The 20,860-nt window shown below is 48.4% G+C and overlaps 1 pseudogene; it reads left to right on the top strand.

The window, feature by feature from the left end:
- Positions 1–18,822, top strand: part of LOC137677207 (protein hinderin-like) — a 149,653-nt pseudogene extending 130,831 nt beyond the window's left edge.
- The last annotated feature ends 2,038 nt before the right edge of the window (positions 18,823–20,860 follow it).

Below are 20,860 nucleotides of genomic sequence, written 5' to 3'. Positions count from 1 at the left end.
TTTCCGGCGGGCAGACTTTAGCCTGTTTAAGAGGCTGGTGGACCCAGTCCCTTGGGAGTCAGTCCTGAAGGGCAAAGGAGTCCAGGAAGGCTGGACATGCTTCAAAAGGGAAATGCTAAATATTCAGGAGCAGGCTGTCCCAGTGTGTAGGAAGACAAGCCATCGGGGAAAAAGACCGGCCTGGTTAAACAGAGAACTTAGGCTAGAACTTAGGGAAAAAAAGAGAGCCTATTTGCTCTGGAAGAAGGGTCGGGTAACTCGGGAGGTCTATAGGGACGTTGCCAGGTCGTGTAGGGAGAAGATTAGAAAGGCCAAAGCTCAATTAGAGCTTGATTTGGCTGCTACTGTCAAAGATAACAAAAAAAGCTTCTACAAATACATCAACAGCAAAAGGAGGGTCAAGGAGAGCCTCCACCACTTGCTAAATGAGGAGGGTAGTGTAGTGTCAGGGGATGAGGAAAAGGCAGAGGTGCTCAATGCCTTCTTTGCCTCGGTCTTTAATGTCAAGACCGGTTGTCCTCAGGAGACTCGGCCCCCAGAGCCTGAAGTTAGGGACAGGGGGCTGTGTGAACCCCCCATGATCCAGGAGGAGACGGTTAGTGACCTGCTGTGCCAGTTGGACACCCACAAGGCTATGGGCCCAGATGGGATTCACCCCAGAGTAATGAAGGAACTGGCAAATGAACTTGCCAAACCACTCTCGATTATCTACCGGCAGTCCTGGTTAACTGGAGAAGTTCCAGCTGACTGGAAATTAGCAAATGTAACGCCCATCTACAAGAAGGGTCGGAAGGACGATCCAGGGAACTATAGGCCTGTCAGCCTGACCTCGGTGCCAGGCAAGGTGATGGAACAGATCATCCTGAGTGCCATTACACGGCACATGCAGGACAATCAGGGCATCGGGGCCAGCCAACATGGATTCATGAAAGGCAGGTCCTGCTCGACCAACCTGGTCTCCTTCTATGACCAAGTGACCCGCTTAGTAGATGAGGGCAGGGCTGTGGATGTAGTCTATCTAGACTTCAGTAAGGCATTCGACACTGTCTCCCACAGCATCCTCCTAGACAAACTAGCTGCCCGGGGCTTGGATGGGTGGACTCTTCGATGGGTTAAAAACTGGCTGGATGGCCGAGCCCAGAGAGTGGTGGTGAATGGGGCAAAGTCCAACTGGCGGCCGGTCACTAGCGGTGTTCCCCAGGGCTCAGTTCTGGGGCCGGTGCTGTTCAGTATCTTTATAGATGATCTAGATGTAGGGATTGAGTGCACCCTCAGCAAACTTGCAGATGACACCAAGCTGGGTGGGAGTGTCGATCTGCTGGAGGGTAGGAAGGCCCTACAGAGGGATCTGGACAGGTTAGCTAGATGGGCCGAGACCAACGCATGAGGTTCAACAAGAACAAGTGCCAGGTCTTACACTTTGGCCACAACAACCCCATGCAGCGCTACAGGCTGGGGGAAGAGTGGTTAGAAAGCGACCCGGTGGAAAGAGACCTGGGGGTGCTGATCGACAGCCAGCTAAACATGAGCCAGCAGTGTGCCCAGGTGGCCAAGAAGGCCAATGGCATCCTGGCCTCTATTAGGAATAGTGTAGCCAGCCGGTCTAGGGAAGTGATCGTCCCTCTGTACTCGGCACTGGTGAGGCCGCACCTTGAATCCTGTGTCCAGTTCTGAGCCCTGCACTTCAAGAAAGATGTTGAGGTGTTGGAGCGAGTCCATAGGAGGGCGACCAAGCTGGTGAAGGGTCTGGAGGGTCTGACCTATGAGGAACAGCTGAGGGAGCTGGGGTTGTTTAGCCTGGAGAAGAGGAGGCTCAGAGGTGACCTTATTGCAGTCTACAACTACCTGAAGGGAGGTTGTAGTGAAGTGGGAGTCGGCCTCTTCTCCCAGGCAACTAGCGATAGGACAAGAGGACACAGCCTCAAGCTTCGCCAGGGGAGGTTCAGGTTGGACATTAGGAAGAATTTCTTCTCAGAAAGGGTCATTAGACATTGGAATGGGCTGCCCAGGGAGGTGGTGGAGTCACCATCTCTGGATGTGTTTAAGAAAAGACTGGACATGGCACTTAGTGCCATGGTCTAGTTGACATGGTGGTGTCAGGGCAACGGTTGGACTCGATGATCCCTGAGGTCTCTTCCAACCTGGTTGATTCTGTGATTCTGTGATTCTGTGACTATCCTTTCCCTCTCAGCTGATCTCTTTTCCTCTCTTCCTTTTACTTACTTCTCTCTCTCTCTCTCTCTCTCCCCCCCTTCCTTGCTCACTAATTTGACTCATTGTTGGACTTAATAAAGTCAAAGTTAAGTTTATTGATACTGTGCCTCGGTTGTGCTTTGTCCGAACTCAAGGATCACGAATCTATTTTATCTTTGGTCAGGATTTTGGGGGTGATTTATGCCGGGTGATTAATCAGGCGGGTCCCACATGGACTGACTGTATTGAATCAGGCGGGTCCCTCTCGGGACTGACTGCATTGAAGTTACTAATAAGGTGGGTCCCTCTCAGGACTGACTGCATTTAATTTCTAGATTTACTAATAAGGCAGATCTTAATCTGGAACCTGACACACTGGTACTGTACTTTGTTTAAAAAAATAATCATCAGCCATGTTGGGGAAAAAAATTGACACACTGACAGTAAAGGGAAAAAAATTAGAGCTTCATGAGATAAAAAGCCATTGCAGACCTTGCTGAGAGCAGGGCTGATTGGGAAGGGCTCACAGGTTGTGAGCTCAGCTGGTGCTGCTGAGCCCTTCTTTCTGTCAAGTGGGAAGGTCCATGCAGAGGGAGCAAGTGTGAGCCGCCTTCTGTGCAAGGTAGGTGCTGGTGGCACCCAGCTGTGCACACAGCTGAGGAAAACTGCTGCTTCCTAGTATACACAGATGCATGCAAGCTGTTGTCCCCAAGAGCTGCTGAGCTCCATGGACATCTCTTGGGGCAAGCTCTGCGCCAGCCAAAACCCTACTGGTCCCACCGATGGCTATGGCCACATGTGGGGTTTCACCTCCCTTCCTACTGCCCCTGCACAGCGGGATCCAGCCCTGGGGATAGGCGGGCTCTCCCTTTGACATGGCCCGGACTCGCTGCCTCACCCATGGGAATCCCTGCACCTGGGTGTTTGTGGGTGTTCGTGCATATAGTTTTGTCGTGCATATAGTTCCCCTATAGTTTTTCACAAATCCACTAAATATGTATTTTTGCACATATCCCATCAAACATGAGCTGTCATTGCATTCTGGTTTTCTTGAGTTGGAGACCCCTGAGAAGGGGGAAGGTGACATGCTGGCCCATCTGAATAATTACAGAGCAGCTTTACAGTGAGGGCCATTTAAAACCCTGACTGAAACCACATCTGTCTCTCACGCTACCTAGTGCTGCAGAGGAGAGAGCCCTGGGTTTGCTCTGGCCTTGAGAGACCATGTCAGAGTTGGAGGCAGACAAGCTGGAGACATCTCAGTTCCTGGGTTTGAAGTCAAATTAAAATGCCGCCACTGAAAGCAGCAGGGCCGTGCGTGTTAGAGGCACTTTGGGGAAATACCAGTGTTTGTTGAGTCTGATGGCGGAGTAGCCACTCTATTTTAATGATACCTGTGTGCAAAGGCCACAGCTGCTTTCATCCATTTCACATTAGTCTGACTTTCACAGAACAGACATAGCCTAGGGTGGTGGAAGGGAGAGAAAGGTGACAAAAAAAAAGCCATCCATTTTTTTACTACTTTTTCCATCCTTCTGAGCTGTGATACCAGCCTCTGGCTGAGCAGCAGTAATCTTATCCAGCATACTGTTGATTTAAGGCTCTTGGATTTATATAACTTTGGAAATGGTAAACTATATTAATTTGCTGTGTTTTCAAGTGAAAGTTATTTATTGAGAGACATTTTTAACTCAAGTGCTAGGAGCCTTAAATCATTATAATAAATTCATGCTATTCAGGGTTTCTTACATTGTAATAAATTTGTTTTAAACATGAACGAGGAGATCCATGATTTCTTTAATATACTGTTATATATGTCCTTTCAAAATGACACAGCTCACTATATCAAGTGGGAGAATAATAGTGAGAGACTTACAGTACATAAGAACAACACAGCCTGGTAGTGTGACGTGAACCAACGCCGGGCAGGGGGCTGGCAGGTGTGGGGAGCCCTCTGCCACTCCCGGTTGAGGAGAAGGAACACGCCTCCACAAAATCCAATGTGAATCAAAGTGAAGACATTTATTAAGCATAAGCTGTCCCTTTTATACATTTTGTACTTTCCCTGGCTGTAAGCATGTGCATTGCTATTCGTTAATATTACTAAACATACTCTTCTTTGATGTGTTGATTGGTCACTGCTCTGCCACTGGTTCTTCCTTAATTGGCTCCATCAGTTCTTGTTTCTTCTCCTCCGTGTTCGGCTCCCACCGGCTACTCCCTCAATTCTTGTTTGCTCAGCTGCTGTTTTTCCTCATCTCTCGAAGGTCGGCTTGTTGACACTAGCTACATGAATCTTCTCACGCAGCTAGGCCTTCACTCCATACTCTCATACTTCTGGCTCATTACATGACCATTCTGCTCCAAAAACCCCTCTACAATTCCCCCTTTCTTTTCTTGAGCCAGAAAGGCCGTGTTTATTGTCCGCTGCAGGGCCCTTTGCAAGCAGGAGAATAAACACGGTAATACAAGGATGATAATACAAATCACAAACAATCCCATCAATAGCATTTTAATCAATCCGACCAGCCACCCTCCAATTCCCAAATTACCCAACCAGTCATCCAGGAACCCATGCTGTTCCCGTATTTTCTGTGTGGCATCCATGAGCTCTTTGATCTGCTTATGAATTGACCTGGAATGATCGTTCAGATCCATGCAACACATCCCATCAAACTCCTGACATCCGTGACCGTGCACTAATAATAAAAAATCTATAGCAGCTCTATTTTGTAAGGTAGCATGTCGGATACTATCTACATCATTGGCTAATGTTCCTAAAATTCTAGAAGTTTGATCAGCTCTTTTTGCAACCCAGCAAGCTAAGTTTCGCAATTGTGTTAGTCCTTGTGCAGCAGCCACACCCGGTGCAAAAATAGAAGAAAGAACTACTTTGGTCCTAGACCATAGTTCTACCTCATCTTTACATTCTTTCCCTAAGGTAGTGACACTTCTTTTAATCTTGTGTAGGTTAGTGTGGTTTAATATGACCTTTCGTGTAGGCATTAGTAAGCTTAATTTACCTATGGTACACGGACCTCCCAGTTTTTTACTGGGCAGCCCTGGCCAAGCCCTATCTCCACAAATTAGGAATAAACCTTCTGGTAATTTTCTAGGCACGGCCAAATCCGGTGCTGGCTCTGTTCGACTACGCCCTACGTTTGCACACCAGATAGATTCATTTTGCCACAATGGATTGCTGGGTGTGACATTTTGTAATCTCTTTATGTCATTCTGATAAATGTTTGATCCCTCTGTGTAATTGAAAAACACACAGGATTCTGCCTCTAAAGTTCCTAGGATGTCAAGTTCTTGGGGCTCTAAGGGACTGACAGGCAAGCTATCGTCCCATAAATCCCAATGTTCGCCACATTTCATTGCATTCTCACAGAGGCTCTGTTTCAGCACATTCAACCCTGCCACTATCTCCTTACTTTCAGATCTGTTTAAGGGGACCCCCACTAGAAATGTATGAAAGGGTTGTTCAGGCTGAGCTAAGGAGGCACAAAACTGCGTCTGGTTCAAGCTCCGCATCAGAGTCACCCAAACGTTGTGACTCCCCTTCCATGGTGTAGGTGGAAGGACTATCGGTTGATGACCTTTTGTCAGGTCCAGGATCCAAAGCAGGCTTAACACAGAAAAAACAACCCCTTGCTTCATCATGACTGCGCCTTTTGCTCCCTTTTCTATACCTCCCACGCAAACCTTTTTTCACACTTCCCGCAGTCAGGGCACTGGATCTCTCGAGAGGTCAGTGTTCCGAGGCAGATCCTGAGTTGGCTCCTGTAGTTCAGGTTGGTTTTGTAGCCACGGCTTCACCCACTTAGCTGGTACCCATTTGGCTCCTGTATCTGTAACGACACATGCATACCCTCGACCCAACGTTATTAATTTCATTGGACCTTCCCACACACCAGTCACCCCATTTTTTACCATCACTTTGGCTTGTTCCTGTTCTTTCTGAAAAGCCTCCATACCTCCCTTTAACCCTGCACCATGTTTTACTGCTGGAGGTACAGAGTAGTCCTGTGGCAAGCGTAAAAAGTTTAGTACATAAAGCGCTTTACACAACCTGTCAGGAGGAGATAGCCCTGGCTCTCCCCCTTTTTGTTTTTGTAAAAGGTGTTTCAGAGTTTGATTCATACGCTCCACAATAGCTTGTCCCGTTGGTGAATGTGGGACACCTGTTATATGTGTTATACCCCACAGTTGGAAAAAGTCCTGTGTGGCGCGTGCCACATAGCCTGGGCCATTGTCCGTTTTAATTGTCTGTGGAATGCCCAGGGCTGCAATAGCAGAACGCATGTGTCATTGAACGTGTTTGCTGGATTCGCCTGTTTGTGCTGTAGCCCAGGTAGCAAGGGAGAAACAGTCAACACTCACGTGGACATATTTCAGCCGTCCAAATTCGGGGATGTGTGTTACATCCATTTGCCATATCTCCAACGGTCCAGTACCGCGGGGGTTGACACCAGGTGCTAAACCACCCCCAAGATGTTGACAGTCTGGACAGGACTGGACTATCCCACGTGCATCTGCACTGCGTAGCCCAAACTGACGCCGCAGTACCTTAGCAGATTGATGGAAAAAGGCATGGGATCGTTGTGCTTGAGCGAAGCGATCAATTGAAGGCGCAGCCCAGGCAGGTGCGACAAGTTTGTCTGCCCGAGCATTGCCTTCAGCTAAGCCTTCCAGGAGTCCTGTGTGACTACGGATATGTGTGATGAAATATGGATGCAGTCGCTCTGTCAGCAAAAGCCATAATTCATGAAAAAGTTGGTATAGTTGTTCATTAGCTATCTCTTTGAGCAGAGCACGCTCCATCCTCTGGACAATCCCTACGACATATAAAGAGTCACATACCACATTAACAGGTGCTGTGTTCCATCGCCTGAAGACCTCCACCACAGCTCGCAATTCTAATTGTTGTGTAGACCCTTGAATGTCAGATAAAATTACATCATGCCACTTCCCATTGTCTAGCCATGTTAGTGCTGCTTTTTGAGCTTTGCCTCCAGCATCTGTAAAAACGGTGACACCACTGACCGGACGTTCTGACCTTTTTGGTAATTCTTCCCATTGACCCAATTGCAGCACAGAGAAGTATTTGTGAGGGGGTAGATGTACCTTCAACTCGCCCCTATAATCCAATAACGCAACTTGTAATGGTATGGAATTTTGTAATGCCCATTGTAGATACTCTGCAACCAGTGGAATAACCAAAAAAGCAGGTTCGACACCTGCTATCTCTACAACCCTCTGCCTTCCTTTCATTACAAGTTGTGCTATGGCCTCTACTTTCGTAGTGATGGTACGTTTTGGTTGCATAGGCAAAAAGATCCATTCCAGCACATGTAGAGGATCCTTGTCAGTCACCCACTGCATAATTAATGCCAGGGGGTGGCGATCGTGATTGATAACCAATACTCCAATACTGTAATCTGGGTCCCAACGGTGAGTGTATGCCATAGCTATTTTGGTACTCAGGTGTTTCAATGCCTGCTCAGCTTCCTGTGTCAATGTGCGGGGGGCATCTGCACCGCCTCCTCCCTTTAGCAATTGCATCAAAGGTGCCAATTCAGCATTGGTGAGACCACACAGGGTTCGCACCCAATTGAGGTCTCCCAACAGGTTTTGTACATCATTTAAAGTCCTGATATTCACACGAATTTCTAGTTTTTGGGGTCTAACAGTTGTTTTGGTAATTTCCCACCCAAGGTACTTCCAGTTTTCCTCCTGTTGTACCTTTTCTGGAGCTATTTGCAATCCACCTTTTGCTAGTTCAGTCTGCAGTGTATTAATCAATTGTTTTTTATCCAATTGTTTCCCTGCTATTAGAATGTCATCCATATAATGGTATATAATCAAATTTGGAAAATTCCTTCGCACAGGAGCAAGTGCCCAGGCCACATACATTTGGCACATTGTCGGTGAATTTTCCATTCCCTGTGGTAACACAACCCAATGATAGCGTTTCATAGGTGCAGCTTTGTTCACTGATGGCACCGAAAAAGCAAATTTCTGATAGTCATCAGGGTGCAAAGGGATGGTGAAGAAACAATCTTTTAAGTCAATGATTAAAATGTCCCAGTCTTTAGGGATCATATTGGGGGATGGGAGCCCTGGTTGTAGGGTTCCCATATCATCCATGACCTCATTGATTTTTCGAAGGTCATGTAACAAACGCCATTTGCCACTTTTTTTCGGAATAGTAAATATTGGGGTGTTCCATGGGCTTGTTGTGGGTTCAATATGACCTTTTTCCAGTTGCTCCTGTACCAAGCTTTCAAGGTGGGTGATTTTTTCTGCAGACAGCGGCCATTGATCAACCCAAACTGGGGTTTCTGTTTTCCAGGCTAGTTTTAGGATTGGTCGCCCTTCATCAATGGCCGCCTCTAAAAACCCTCACTGTTAGTTACCAAACGTGCCCCTAATTGACTTAATGCATCTCTCCCCAGTAAACAAATGGGGACAGGCATCACATATGGTCTTACTGTACAGGTACTCCCATCCTGCAATTTGCAACAAATCACATTTGTACTGATTTTAGTGGTCTGTATTCCCCCGACCCCCAAAATGGGCGTAGGGGGGATCTCCAATGGCCACGAATGAGGCCACGCTGCTTGACTGATTATTGTAACGTCTGCTCCAGTATCAATCAGCATAATGACCACGCAAGTTTTCCCACCAGGTTCTTTTAGTGTTACCCGTTCTGTTGGTTTTGCCTTGCTGATATCCATTGCCAGATAAATGTCAGCCTGGCCTGTTGATCCAAAACCCCCAGCCCCTCTTATCTGATTCCCAGCTGTGGGCACAGCTGATTTAAAGGGGACCAGTTGTCCAATTTTTTCTCCTTTGGGTATATGAATTGGTGGCAGGGGGGTCCATACCATAATAGATATGACCCCTGTAAAATCGGCATCGATTATACCGGGTAAAACGAAAAGACCTTTTCGGGTCATAGAGGATCGCCCGATAAGTAAGGCACTCAACCCGTGACCCAGTGGGCCTTTCATATCGGTGGGTATACATTGTACTTGTGGGTCTATCGGAGTCACCTCTACTGCTGTGGCAATGACCACCCCAGCACTCCCTCTTGTGGCGGCGGCGACGCCATCCAGGCAGCCCGGGTGGAAGACCTGTTTTGTGTCATCGTGCTGGGTCTCCTCGCGCTCGCCCCCCCGTTTCCCAGCCGAGTTCCCTGCTTAGCGAATCTAGATCGGCATTCATCTGCACGGTGACCGTATTTCCGGCAGCGATTGCAGGTCCCTGCAAACTCGTGACTTTTTACTCGGCATTGAGCCTTAAGGTGTCCCGGTTTGCCACAGTTGTAACATTTTGGTCCCTGATCGCCTCTCCCTGATCGTACTAGAGGTTTCACCGCAGCCGCAAAGGCTGACGCCATGTATCCTGCTGTTTCTTCCGTTGTTCCTACGCGCTCACACGCATCCATCATTTCTGCCAGGCTAGAATTTTTGGGTAATGTCTGTAAAATGCGCTTACAAGTAGGATTAGCATTGTCGACTGCCAACGACATTAGCAACGCCTCTCGAGCTACATCGGTCAGCGATGCCCTTTCCAATGCTTCACGCAATCTTTCTAAAAATGTCATATAAGGCTCAGATGGACCTTGCCTTATTTTTGTATAGGCAGGAATTACTTTCCCATCTTCTGGGAGGGTTTTAAAAGCCTCTCGGGCTAAGGTGGCAGTAAGTGCCAAGGCTTCTGGTCTAAGTCGTGCCTGTCGTTGTGGATCACTAAACTGCCCTTCTCCCACCAGTTGGTCAAATGTTATCCCTAAAAGAGGATCATTATCTCCCCTCCCCAGGTTTTCCACCGCTGCAGCCTGTGCTGTGTCATGCCACCTCGTCCGCCACAAGAGTTCCTGCATCGGGGTTAAAATCATCGCCATCAATTGCTTAAAATCAAAAGGTGTTAAAAGCGTAGACATAAAGATACTATTTATAAATGCTTGGGTATAAGGTGCATGCAACCCATTTTGTTGTACCGCTTTCTGTGCCTCCTTAACAATCTCCCACTGTAATCCTACCCAGCGCAGTGGTTCTCTCCGATTTCCCAAAATAACTGGGAAAGCTGTGGGCAGAATCTCCCCCTCCACTAGCGCATTCTGTATAACTCCTCGCCACCGTAATCGCGGATCGTCTCCTCCCTCGTCCCCCATGACAGAGTGCATACCAACATTCCCATCCATATTTCTCATGCGGCTAGTCCCAGCCGCCTCAGCACCCCCCCCGGCCCCCCTGGACCCCCGCGTAGGCGTTCCCTTTCTTCTTCTCTCCTCTGCTCCTCCTTATGCTGTCGCTCGGTTAAGGTCGTCTGTCTTTCCAGGTCTTGTAATTTTGCTAACAATTTTTCCGCCCAAGCCACCGGATCCTTAAATTTCCCTGGACCGCCGGCAGGCGATGGGGGAGACGACGGGGGCAGAGGGGGATATTCGTATTCGGCGTGATTTGCGAGATTGGCAGCTCGCGGAGGCTTGAAGGGTGGGGGGGTGGGCTCGGGCTGATGCTCATCAACCTCCATTTCCTCCGGTTTAGGGGGCTCCCCTGTTGGTTTAGGGGGTATTTCAATTTTCTCCTGCTCTTCTGGTGGTGCGGAGGGGTTTGAAAAAACCGGTATTGGCGGCTGACCAAAAACACGAAGACCTCTCGCCCCAGGGTTAACCTCTGTTGGACGCAGAGCCGTAAAAGCCCCTGCTGCAACAGCCCTCTCTGCTTTCATTTCTTGAAGAGCAGTAAGAACAGTCCTCCATGCAGTTGCCAGTTCTATTGCCTCCTTTTCCCCACTGCTTATCGCTTCCCATAAACCCTTTCCAATATCTTCCCAAGTGTCCACCTTAAAAGCGCTCTGGGGGTCCGAAGGGAACCCATGCTCTCGACACCAAACTAACAGTCTCCGGAGCAAATGCTCATCATGTTTCACTCCTCTCTTAGAGAGGATATGTAGGAGAAGCCTTACTATCGCACTTTCTTCTTTAGAAATATTTTGGCCCATCTCCTTTTTCCCCCGGCTGCTCACCTCACTAAGTGTCCCGTTGCAACGTTCTTTTCTTTTCTTGCGAGTCGTCCTCCGTCTCGCCCCGGTCTTCAGACCTGCTGAGCCGTACTCCAGCCGGTGTACCTCCTTCTGGGCTATTCCCCGAACTTGCCGTCGATCAGCGTCTCATCAGGGTCACCATCTGAGGAGAAGGAACACGCCTCCACACAATCCAATGTGAATCAAAGTGAAGACCTTTATTAAGCATAAGCTGTCCCTTTTATACATTTTGTACTTTCCCTGGCTGTAAGCATGTGCATTGCTATTCGTTAATATTACTAAACATACTCTTCTTTGATGTGTTGATTGGTCACTGCTCTGCCACTGGTCCTTCCTTAATTGGCTCCATCAGTTCTTGTTTCTTCTCCTCCGTGTTCGGCTCCCACCGGCTACTCCCTCAATTCTTGTTTGCTCAGCTGCTGTTTTTCCTCATCTCTCGAAGGTCGGCTTGTTGACACTAGCTACATGAATCTTCTCACGCAGCTAGGCCTTCACTCCATACTCTCATACTTCTGGCTCATTACATGACCATTCTGCTCCAAAAACCCCTCTACACCCGGTGGCATGGCCGAGAGGTAAATGAGCGATAGTGGGTCAAGATCAGCGAGTGAAACCGATAGCTGGGCAGAAAGCTCCCTGCAGGGTAGGGATCACAACGCAGCCTTATATTCGCCTCCATTTTACCATGCAACACATGGTCGAAACACCTGAAAGGTGATGTGGACCGTCTGCCGTGGCCTAGGAGGGTGGCTGCTGAACCACAGCCTCACTGGAGTGGGACCTGAGCCAGAGGTTTGCTCCCCAGCCTGGGGTCACCCTCCCCTTCCTGACCTCGGGCACCCGCCCCAGCCTTTTCCCTGGGACCTCGTCCATCCTGGCTATGATGATGTGCAGGCAGCAGAACCCTCAGCGGCTGCCAGCGTCCCTCAAGTGCGGCGAGGAGGCGCCAGGTAAGCACTTGGATAAATTTCGGTTGCCATTGTTAATCCTTGACCCCTCATTAAACCTCTGCTGGCCATGCAACTCACCATTAAGCCCATGGATGGTTGGGAAGAATGCGAGATGATAAAACCCGCATCTGGCTTTACATCATGTCCTCCTGGTTTCACGGGGGTTCTTAGGGGTGGCTGGAGGAGGAGCTGGGCACAGAGATAGCCTTGGTGACGCCAGCGTCCAGGGTCTGAGACAAGTGCACTTTGGCAGCGTGGTTGTGGCTTTCTTAGAAAGCGGAGCCCCTCTGCACCATGTAAACATCTGCTGAGTGCTTGTGTCCCAGCCTGCTTTGTCTCTTCATGGAGTGCTGCAGGTCTCACATTTGTGGTGATCTTGGGATCAGGGTTGAGTGGGGCAAAGGATCACGGTGCCCGAAACGGCAAAGGACAATTGGTTCCCTAGTATCTAATGAGAGTGATTACCCCTGCGAGGTACCTAAAAGCCTTCAAGCTCCCCAAAGTACAGCCTTGCTGTGGAGAAATGAGGAGTTGTGCAGAGCCATCCTGCCATGATGTGAAAACTGCCCCCCAGGATGCCCATGCATGGAGAAAAGAGCATTTCCCTGGCTCTAAAGGGTTAATGGGTCTTTGGTAGGTGTGTCTGCAGCAGGGGGTAATTGAATGCTACTGGTTCTCCAGTGGGGGGGAATGGCCCTGCCTGGCTGCAGGTGGGATGTAGGACTCTTGAGGACTTCAGCTGCCCGAGGATGGGGCTGGCAGTGCACAGAGGACAGCTGTGGGCTGCCAGCACCACGAGGCTGGATGGCTCGGGAGAGGGGAGGAGGGGATGGGAGAGGGCCCCGCATGCTCACAGAAGTGATGGCAGGACCTAATCTGTCAGCGCAGAAAAATGCCTGGACAATAAACTTGCCAAACGTCCCTAATAAAGGGCTGGATGTGTTATCATGTAGAATGGTTTTACAGGGGACGGCCATAAAACGTGCACATTGCCCTTTAAAATGCCAGGACTAGGATTGATTCTAGGAGGGCAGAGGAGGGGGAAGGAGGCTAATTGGAAAAGGGGGATTGTGGAAGACCCTCAGCCTGCAAAGAGCTGTGCTTTACTTGGGGAGCATAAGATTTGCTTGGGAACACTGCACTGAGAATAGTTTTTGCTTGCTTCTGAGATAAAGGAGCCGAGACCAGTTCACAGGGCTCTTTGAGGCATGTAACAAGTAAACATGTGTTGAAGGTCAGTTCTGAACACAGAGCTGAAAACAGGAATGGTTGTTGATGTTTTGAGCCCAGGACACTGTGGGCTCTTCCCAGGATGGGTGATGAGTGCTTAGCGTGTGAATGTTGATGTTATCTTGAACTGCCTAGGCTGGCTCCTGCATTGTAGCAGTTAAATAGGGTAGTAGCATAACAATAAAAAGCCTTAGGCCTTTCGGCTTCAGGCCCTTGCATCCTCGATCTCAGAGTCTGTGCCTTCCTTGCCGCCCGCCGCAAATGGCGCCCGAACAAGATTGAAGATTAACGAAGAAGCGGCGGTGACTCTGATCGAAGGATTGTCAGGGGCTAGCGCGCGCCAGGACCGGAGAGTCCCCAGGACCGGAGAGTCCCCAGGATCGGAGAATCCCCAGGACCAGAGAGTCCCCAGGACCAGAGAGTCTCCAGGACCGGAGAGTCCCCAGGATCGGAGAATCCCCAGGATCAGAGAATCCCCAGGACCAGAGAGTCCCCAGGACCGGAGAGTCCCCAGGACCTGAGAGTCCCCAGGATCAGAGAATCCCCAGGACCGGAGAGTCCCCAGGACCTGAGAGTCCCCAGGACCTGAGAGTCCCCAGGATCGGAGAGTCCCCAGGATCAGAGAATCCCCAGGACCGGAGAGTCCCCAGGACCGGAGAGTGAGTTCCCAGGACCGGAGAGTCCCCAGGACCGGAGAGTGAGTCCCCAGGACCGGAGAGTCCCCAGGATCAGTGAGTTCCGCGATCGCAATAAACATGGGACAGGCTAGTTCCCAAGAGCATAACCTCTACACTGAGGTATTACAGCGTATATTACGCGAACAGGGCTATAAGGTCCAATTAGCGAAATTGGTGCAGTTATTAGTGTGGATCAAAGACAACTGTACCTGGTTCCCTGTATCAGGGACTTACGATGCAAAGATTTGGGCGAAAGTGGGAGTAGAAATACAAAAACGGAACACGTTGCAGTCTGATATTCTAAAGGATTTAGAAGCAACGTGGAGGGTTGTTTTTACAGCACTCTCTGCACTCCAGCCTGCAGAGGAGTATTTGCAATCTCTGGCATCCACTCCTATTAACACCTTAGTGGATGTGAAGGAGCAACAGGAGCCTGTATATGAAACAGTCTCCGGAGAATCAGACGATCCTTACGATCTTGATTTCACAGATCCAGACATACAGTCCAATTTATACCCACCATTAACATCGGTAAAAGAAACGGCTGCAGCTGTCCCTTCGGTGCGGGGGGTCTCGCAGCCGGCAGCAGCAGCGGCAGCGGCTACGGGCAGAGAACAGTTAACACCAACAGCTCCTCCGTATCCTGCGTCTGCCGAGCCACCTATTGGCTTTGCTGAAAAGGCATCAGAGTCTCATGTAACGAAATACAAAACGCTGGCAGAAAATTGTAGAGAGGAAGCTGCTCGTAAAGGAGATTTTGCCATGCTGACGGCGATGCCGGTAATCTATCGTCCAAATCATTCTCCTGAGTATCGCTACCTTAGTTATGAAATGATTAAGGAAGTACGGGCCGCGGTGAGAGACTATGGTTTGCACAGTAACTATACTTCAAATTTAGTAACAGTCATTGGGGAATCCTATACTATGACTCCACATGATTGGAAGTCACTTTTACGGATGATTTTAACACCTGCACAGTATTCAGTGTGGCTGGCAGAGTACCAGGAGGCTGTTTCTGCAGACACTTTGGAAAATAGGCAAGAATATTTGGGAATTAATCAGTATGCAATACCAGAGGTACAGGCACGGTTACCTCGGCAGCGTTTACAACAGATCTCTGCATTGGCTTTAAAGTGCCTGAAACGCGTTCCGGAGGCAGGGAAACGCCAGCCCTCTTTTGCGGCAGTCAGGCAAGGAGCTCAAGAACCCTATGTTACATTTATTGATCGTTTACAAACAGCACTGAGCAGGCAGATTGATGATGAAAATACAGTAGAAACGCTGTTATTACAATTGGCTTATGAAAATGCAAATGCAGATTGTCAGAGAATTTTGGGCCCTCTAAAAAACTCTTACAAAAGTATAGCAGAATTTATTAAAGCCTGTCAGAACGTGGGTTCTGAAGAGCATAAAGCTACTTTACTTGCAAGTGCCTTGACTCAGCAACTCGTGGGACAAGCAGAAATGAAATGTTTTGAGTGTAATCAAATGGGGCATATTAGAAAGAACTGCCCAAAGCCGACAGTAAAGAAAAAAGATGAGCAGAAAGGAAGGTTCTCCCACAGGGCATGATGAACAGTCCCACAATTTGTCAGTTAGTGGTCTCTGCTGCAATAGAGCCGACTCGAAGTATTTTTAAACAGTCTCTTATTTACCATTATATGGATGACATTCTCATTGCAGCTTTGACACAGACAGAACTGATGAAAACTGTAAATCATCTAAAAGACTCTTTACAACAATTTGGGCTTCATATTTCCCCGGAAAAAATACAAACAGAACCACCCTGGAAGTATTTGGGATGGGTACTGTTTACCAGAACCTTACGGCCACAACAACTTCGTCTGGTAAACAATATCTCTACATTAAATGATTTGCAGCAACTACTAGGGACAATTAATTGGATTCGTCCTGTGCTGGGTATTTCTACTGAACAGTTAAGTACCCTGTTTAACACCTTGAAGGGGGATTCAGATTTAACTTCGCCTCGAATTCTTTCTGACAAAGCAAAACAGGAATTGGCATGGGTAATTCAAAAACTTACAACTTCCCAAGCAGGACGTATAATCTTACACTTGCCTCTTCTATTTTTTGTGATTCACACGAAATTCCAGCCTTATGGGCTATTTGCTCAATTGACAGAATCACAGCAATTAGTTACCCTGGAATGGATTTTCTTATCACACACCTTTACAAAAACAATTACGACTCCTTTGGAGATGGTCATTATGGTGATTCAGAAAGGACGGTTCAGGATACAGCAGCTGACAGGTCGAGACCCTGACATTATTTACCTACCCTTTCATAAGGAAACGCACATTACTCTGATGAGGGACAGCCTTGAATTTCAGGCTGCTCTGGCTGATTATTTGAATGATATCCATTTTACTTTGCCACAGAATAAAATCTTGCAAGCCTTACCTTCCCTCTGCTTACAACCACAGAGAGTGATGGTGCCTCACCCTATACCAAATGCAAAAAAAAGGCTTTTACAGAAGGCTTAGGTAAAACAAAGAAGGCTGTAGTGGCCTGGAAAGAAAAGGCACAATGGCAACACACATCAGTTACTGTGGAAGCGTCCACTCAGATTGTTGAATTGTCTGCAATACATTTAGCTTTGACATTGTTTGCAAGCGAACCTATTAATATTGTATCAGATTCACTATATGCTGTTGGTGCTATTAATGGCTTAGAAGCTGCATTTATCAAAGAAATTAGCAATCAAGAGCTGTATAAACTTTTCCTTGCTATTGCAACTCTGCTTCAGCAACGACAGCATCCTTGCTTTATTGTTCATATTAGGTCTCACACTCGCTTGCCAGGACCTCTGGTAGAAGGGAATGCAGTAGCTGATAAGTACACTGTTTTGCCCATAACATCATCCTCCCTTACTCAGCGATTTCAACATGCACAATTATCTCACTCCTTTTTCCATCAAAATGCTCGCAGTTTACAGAAAGAATTTGCTCTCACAAAAACGCAGGCTCATGATATTATTCGGGCATGTAACGATTGTCAACTATATAATACTGCAACTTATCATGATGGTGTAAATGTCAGGGGACTGAAGGCTAATGAAATTTGGCAAACAGATGTTACACATTATCCACCTTTTGGCAGGCAAAAGTATGTTCATGTTGCTGTGGATACCTTTTCTGGTTATGTTGTTGCTTCTGCAGCTACAGGGGAAAAGACTCAGGATGTTAAGAAACATTGGACAAGGTGCTTTGCACTTGTGGGCCTCCCTAAACAAATAAAAACAGACAATGGACCCGCTTATGTATCTCAAGCAGCGGCCTTATTCCTACAACAGTGGGGTGTGTCTCACGTTACAGGTATCCCGCACACCCCCACCGGACAAGCCATAATTGAACGGACACATCAAAACTTGAAACACATGTTGCAAAAACAAAAAAGGGGGAGTGTAGCCACAGCTCCTCAAGAACAATTAGATATGGCTGTGTTCACTTTAAATTTTCTAAATCGGTCATCTTCTCGATTAGATACCACGGCAGTGGAACGACATTTTCAGGCTAAAGTTCCCTTTACACAAAATCCTAAGGTTTGGTATAAAGATCTGCCAGGCCCAACTGATTGGCGTGGACCAGTAGAATTGTTGACATGGGGGAGGGGATATGCTTGTGTTTTACTCCCAACAGGTCCTCGTTGGCTACCTGCGAGATGCATGAAGCCATACCATGAGCTGGAGAAACCACAACCAGAACCCGGTACCAGAAATGCAGACGCTGAAAGTACAGGGACCACGCAAGCGACGTAGAACAGTCAACCCGACACCAGGCATTACTTGGGGAATGCTGAAATGACTGGATGAGCACGCAAGTAGCATGCTGCGAGGGGTCTCGGGTGGTCTCTGGTGGTCGTGGTCCCCCCATAGTTGTGCTGTCTGCTGTGTGACTTCTCTTCCACGCAAGCGTGGTTAAGGCCTTTCTGTTGACACATGCAGGTGGCTCTGAGGAGAAGATACTGTTTTGGTTCTCACAGCAGTTCTCTCTTCTAGAGCGTGTGAATCAAGTAAATTTGGACACTACAGGGATGTTGTTCACAGTCTTGTTTATCTTTGGCCCTTCTTTGTCATTAGTGATGCTACAGCATTATTGTATAGATATCTATGTTTATTCCTTTTTCTATATGTATTTATTGCGTGCCTCTGTAGATTACTCTGCTCTACACTCCGCAAGCCAAATGTGCACGTCCAGCTTTGCACTCCCCAGGAGAAGCAGTCTCATGAGCGAGGGGGTAGAATGTGGGAATATAGCAGAAGATTGGTGAGGAGGATTGTGGGCATGCTCGGGTGGCTTGCACCTGGGATGTCGAGGAACACGTATATCGTGCTACTGACTTGTTTAGTCTTGTGTGCTGGACAAGTAGAGCATCTGCATTCGGATGGCGTGGGCCTGTGGTGAGGCTCAGGGGCACCTGATGGTTTATGCCTGGGATTCCTGCCCTGCTGTGGGGGGGATCGGGGCGCGGTGGAGGGCTGCCGCCTGCCAGAGATCCCTGGTGTGCAGGCGAGGGCGGCGGGCCCGGAATCTCTCTCGCTCTCTCTCTAGCAGGAACTGAACTCCGTGATGCCTGCGTCCCTGCTTGTGTGCCTTTGCCCCGAGTGCTGCTTCAGAGATCTCTCGGTTTGCAAGTTCTTCACTTTACCTGGTCTGCAATCAGAGGACTCTGAAAAGCCGAAGCCCACATCATGACCACCCTTGTCATCAAATAAACAAAAAAGGGGGAAATGTGGAAGACCCTCAGCCTGCAAAGAGCTGTGCTTTACTTGGGGAGCGTAAGATTTGCTTGGGAACACTGCACTGAGAATAGTTTTTGCTTGCTTCTGAGATAAAGGAGCCGAGACCAGTTCACAGGGCTTTTTGAGGCATGAAAGAAGTAAACATGTGTTGAAGGTCAGTTCTGAACACAGAGCTGAAAACAGGAATGGTTGTTGATGTTTTGAGCCCAGGACACTGTGGGCTCTTCCCAGGATGGGTGATGAGTGCTTAGCGTGTGAATGTTGATGTTATCTTGAACTGCCTAGGCTGGCTCCTGCATTGTAGCAGTTAAATAGGGTAGTAGCATAACAATAAAAAGCCTTAGGCCTTTCGGCTTCAGGCCCTTGCATCCTCGATCTCAGAGTCTGTGCCTTCCTTGCCGCCCGCCGCAGGGGATAAATCCAGGGGCTCATTTCTCTGCCGTGGGTCCCCAGGGTGTCAGGGAGCAGTAACAAAGCCGGAGCCACTGCCAGACTAACCAGGGCTTACGAGCTGTGCCTGGATCTGGACTTGTCTGCTCTGTCCCCTCCACCCTGTGCAATGCTGAGTGCTCTTTCTGACATCTGCTTCTGCTGCTGGCTCAGTTCTGCTCTTGCTCCTGATACTCAGCCCAGGGAAAGCTGTGGAGATACCTCCATCAGCCTCTCCGCTGGTTCCTCCTCATTTGTGCTTCTCCTTTTAATCCCAGGGGTCTAATACCCATTGCCTTCTCCTTGCCAGTTCCAGTAGATGTGTCCTGCCTGCCCAGTAGCCCCATCGGCAGCTCATCTCTCCTTCTCCGGCCCTGTGACTCCATCTCCCTGGTCCCTGTCTGCGGAAGTCCACCACTGCTGAGAGATGAACCACAGAGGTTTGGGCAGCAGTTTTGGGTCCCCTGCTCCATGGACAGGGGACAGCCCATGCTGGGGATGCAGGTGTCGATGTGCGCTCTGGGCTCTGCTTGAATAAACAGGAGAGGGGGAGCTGGAGGAAGATCCATGTTGTGTTTAGTAGTGATCAATAAATATATTGTACTCCAGCTCACTTTTAATGCTGCAGAAAACAGGCAGTGATTTCACTTAATAAATGTAGACAGCCTTGCAGAACTCCAAGGACATCTATTCTGCGAGACAATTTCTGCACAACAGGACTGCACGTGACCCAGTGCTTGGTGTTATCTACAGCTGAAGCTCACAGGCTGCCATGGGTGGAGGGGCCTGCCTCTGAGTTTTCATTTTCTTCTTTTAATTTCCCTGAACAGAGATACTGGGCAGTGAAACCCCCATGAGATCTGGTAGAGGGAGAAGTAAAAAAAAAAAAACACAAGAAAAAAAGAAAGAGAGTCTTCTCCTTAAAGGTACCGACGGCATTGTGGATTTGGCCACTGGGTGGGAGGTGGGCTGGTATTAGAGGGATGAAAAAAGAGCCAGGAAAAGTCAGTTTTTTGTTGGCAAGAACTGGTTCAAAAACATTTGTCAGTGTGGATTTGTTTGTACGTGCCAGATCTTGCTTGTCTGCCTACTCTGTGCATGTGGTGCTGCTGAATTTCAAATTTGCAGTGGCCCAGGCAATTCCTATCGGAGCTGGTGGTGGCACCTGGAGGGGGGATGCAGGCAGCGCACCTGGGTTTGCAGTGCATCCCTCAGCTCTGAAAATGCTCTTTGGCCACCCTTGGTGGCCAAACACAAGCAAAACTGGAACACCTGTTCACTTCCACCAGGCATACAAAAAAATAACACTTTTGCCATCAAAGTTAGAGGTGAGTCAATATATTATGGTACGGACCCATGTCGACCAACATGACTAATGGATGTGGTGTATCGTGAATTTGGGTGAGAGAACAGTTTTTGCTATTTAACTGATTCTTCTGGAAAGCAGAGAGATGATGTGAAATGCAGCCAAAGCTGATGAGTCTCATCTGACTTTCTCATTGTGTGGCCCCACTTCATGCGAAAGCAAGTTAGGTTTATTCAGCCGAGGCGCTTCAGGTCTG

Source organism: Nyctibius grandis (genome assembly GCF_013368605.1).
Source record: "Nyctibius grandis isolate bNycGra1 chromosome W unlocalized genomic scaffold, bNycGra1.pri SUPER_W_unloc_3, whole genome shotgun sequence".
In the NCBI taxonomy this organism is placed as follows: Eukaryota; Metazoa; Chordata; class Aves; order Nyctibiiformes; family Nyctibiidae; genus Nyctibius; species Nyctibius grandis.
This window is presented reverse-complemented; position numbering and strand designations above follow the sequence as displayed.